This window comes from Enhydra lutris, unplaced genomic scaffold (genome assembly GCF_002288905.1).
Source record: "Enhydra lutris kenyoni isolate GAN:26980312 unplaced genomic scaffold, ASM228890v2 scaffoldscaffold34, whole genome shotgun sequence".
Classification (NCBI taxonomy): Eukaryota; Metazoa; Chordata; class Mammalia; order Carnivora; family Mustelidae; genus Enhydra; species Enhydra lutris.
Genome location: NW_019154118.1, coordinates 5,463,793 through 5,467,891, shown reverse-complemented (window position 1 = coordinate 5,467,891; position 4,099 = coordinate 5,463,793).

Below are 4,099 nucleotides of genomic sequence, written 5' to 3'. Positions count from 1 at the left end.
AAGACCATCTTTTGCTTAGAAATCAAACTCAGCTGGAAAGTAACTGAGCTCTCATAGGAATGAAGCACTGATACATGCTACAAGATTGGATGAAACTTGAAACCATATTAACATTCATGGAATGTTGTTCCATAGCTCATGAACTCATGCCAGACAAGGTTCAGATTCTTATTCTGGTCTTATGCCTTCTGACCAGTTGTTCCAAGGACACACCTACCCACCTACAGAGAAAATAACAGTGACAGTAGTAGCTATGAAATGTTAAAGAGTGATGGCTTCCAGAGTGACGTAAGGGCTCTCGGGCTACTGTAAAGCAGGGGTACACTCTGCCTGAAGTTCAGTGAAGTTCACTGTCACATCAGCTGTGGGCAACAGAGATCTTTCACCTCTGTACTTCTGCTTTATCTGCATTTTACTACCAAGCAGCTTATAGAAGAAGGAGGGGTATTAAGCTTGTTATTTGCAGAGTAACAGAAAGCTGAGTCAGGTAGGGTTGGTTATATTCCAAAGTAAACTCAGACCAGAAGCCATCTGAGTGTTTCTGTTGGCAAGAATAGATTCAAAAAGTATAAAAACCGTCTTGTGGAGTAAAGTAATATTCTATATCCTCCTCATAACCTACTTGCCTACTGACCAAACACACATCCCATTCCTATTAAAAAGATATTCAACCGGGGGTGCCTGGGTGGCTCAGTCGTTAAGCATCTGCCTTCAGCTCAGGTTGTGGTCCTGGAGTCCTGGGATCGAGCCCCGCATCGGGCTCCCTGCTCAGTGGGAAGCCTGCTTCTCCCTCTCCCACTCCCCCTGCTTGCGTTCCCTCTCTCACTGTCAAATAAATAAATAAAACCTTTTAAAAAAAAAGATATTCAATGGCTACCTTCTCCAGGATCAGTAAATGTGCCATGATTCCTCCCTTCCCACTTGGAAATAAGTACAAAAGGCTAAGGACAACAGCCTTAGTTCAATAATTATACTTCCCCTAAGAGAGAAGCCCAGGTTCTCCCCCCATTAATTGTGGGAATAAGTATAAGAATACCAGAAAAGAGAGGAAACTAACATTTGTTAAACACTCACTCTAGTTAGCTGCTAGAAACTCTCAGTTAATCCTCACAAGATGCTTCTGTTAAGGTCCCTGTTTTGGAGAAGGGGGTACTGAAATCCAGAGAAGTTAGGGAACTTATGCAAGCTCTTACCAGCAGGAGTAGCAAAAGAAGGATCTATATACTCCATAGTTCATGTTCTTTCTATTATGTGACTATATTTCCCCTTAAAGGAACATGTAAGAACCCAGTTAGTTTCCTTTAGGGAAATCTGGGAAATTGAATGCACCCGAACTAATATAAAACTTGACTTGCATCTTTTCTAACTTAATCTTCCTCGGGTCCATTTGTGAGTTGGTTCATATCCTTTCCAGAGACCCTTGGGCACACAGGACCCCAAGGTTTGGCTTATTTGACTTGAAGTATACTGCTTTGTTCATTCCCAATCTGAGATAATTTCAAGGGTTAATGGATTCGACCCATGGAAGAGAGTGACATTTGGTCTTTGTTGGTAAAGAAGGTAGGAATGGCAGGGTGAAGAGAGTAAGCAACATTACCTGTCTCAACTCTGACTATATGGATGATTAGCTGCACCTGCTTCTTCGCCTTTGCATGTACTATTTGCTCTGCCTGGCACTGTATCCACCCTACCTATGCTTACCTGTTTTTCAAGGAAGTTTTAGGGACACTTCCTTCTATAATCTTTCTCCTATTTCTTGCGGGGTGAGTCAGAGTCCTCCTTTCATTGTCATAACTCTGCACACTCTATTAAAATATTTAATATATGTGTCATAAGAGTTGAAGTACTCTTTCTTCACCAGAGTTTCACCTTATTGTAGTCAAGGTCCTTCTCTGAAGATTGACAAAATCCATTTTCAAGAGTAGAAAGGTAAACGGACAGGCACCAAGACAATTCAAAGGGGAAAAGAATCTCTTCACCAGATGGCTGGGACAGTTGGATATGCAAAAATGAAGTTGGATCATGACCTCACACCATATACAAAAGTTAATTAAAATGGATCATAGACATAAATGTAAGAAATAAAACTGTAAAAATCTTAGAAGAAAACACAGGAGTGAATCTTCATGTTCTTGATTTAAGCAATGGTTTCTTAGGACACCAAAAGCACAAACAACAAAAGAAAAAAATAGGTAAACTGAACTTCATTAAAATCAAAAGCTTCTGGGATGCATGGGTGGCTCTGTCGGTTAAGCATCTGCCTTCAGCTCAGGTCATGATCCCAGGGTCCTGAGATCCAGCTCTGCATCAGGCTCCCTGCTCAGTAGAGAGCCTGCTTCTCCCTCTCCCTCTACTGCTTCTGCTGCCTGTGTGCTCGTTCCCTCTCTCTCTCTCTCTCAAATAAATATATTTTTTTAATTTTATTTATTTATTTTGACAGAGAGAGATCACAGCAGGCAGAGAGGCAGGCAGAGAGAAAAGGGGAAGCAGGCTCCCCGCTGAGCAGAGAGCCCCATGTGGGGCTCAATCCCAGGACCCTGAGACCACGATCCGAGCTGAAGGCAGAGGCTTTAACCCACTGAGCCACCCAGGCGCCCCTCAAATAAATATTTTTAAAGATTTTTGAAAGATTAAAATTTAAAAACCAGATGCATGGCTAAACAAAATATGCCAAATCTGCACAATGGAGTATTATTCAACAATAAAAATGAATGGGGGTGCCTGGGTGGCTCAGTTGGTAAGCATCCGACTCTTGGTTTCCAAGATCTTAGGGTCATAAGATAGAGTCCCTCAAGTTGGGCTCCCCGCCCAGCAGGGAGTCTGCTTGAGGATTCTTACTCTCCCCCCCTCTCTCCCTCCTCCTGCTTGCATTCTCTCTCTCTCTCCCTCTGAAACAACAACAACGGCAATAAAAAGGAGTGAAGCACTGATACATGCTACAAGATTGGATGAACCTTGAAACCATACTAAGTGAAAGAGGCAGAGATATATGATTACACTTATAGGAAATATCTAGAATAGGCAAACCCATGGAGACATAAAGGAAGCTAGTGGTTGCCAGGGTCAGAGGGATTGGGAGGAAATGGGGAATGGGAAATGGGGAATGATGGCTTTGGGTTGATGAAAATGTTCTAAAATCAGATGGTGGTAATGGTTGCACAACTGTGAGGACACCAGCAATCATTGAATTATATGCTTTAAAGTACTGTATTTTATATGAATTATATGTCAACAAAGCTATTATTTGAAAAAAGAAAAAGAGAAATAGCAAGAAAGCACTAAGACTTCTAGAACCATATGAGGGTGACTTTCAGATTCATTAGGAAAAACTGTCCCAGGAATACAAAGCAGGAACACTTAGCAAAGTTGTTGAAACCTTCAGAGTGTCTTCTTAGATACATCTGAATTGTCTTTTGTAGTGGTTTAGTAATTAAATCTATAAAAGTATATGGAACTGTGAATTAAGTGATGAACAGATAAAATGGGGTGTTATGGGCTAATTTATGCTCCCCACCCCCCACCAATTCATATGTTGTTGAAGTCCTAACCTCCAGTACTTCAGAAGGTGACTATATTTGAAGACATGGTCTTTAAAGAGATAATTAAGTTAAAATGACGTCATCAGGGAGGGCTCTAATCTAATCTAGCTGTTGTCCTATAAGAAGAGGACACAGGCGCATACCAAGGGAAGATAAATGTGAAGGTGTGCCATCTTCATACCCAGGACAAAGGCCTCAGAAAAAACCAACCCTGCCAACACCTCCATCCCAGACTTCTAACCTCTAGAACTGTGAGAAAATAAATTTTGGGTTTTTTTTTTAAACCACCCAGTGTGGTTTGTTACAGCAGCCCCAGCAAACCAATAAATGCGTTATATGCATACAATGAAATATTCAGCCATAGAAAGGGATAAGTAGAGATGCATGCCACAACGTGGATGAACCTTGAAAAACATGATGCAAAAAGAAAGAAACCAGTCTAGGGGCTCCTGGCTGGCTCAGTCAGGAGAGCATGTGACTCTTGATCTTGGGGTTGTGAGTTCGAGCCCCATCCTGGGTGTAGCAATTAAACAAATAAACAATTTAAAAAAAAAAGAAAG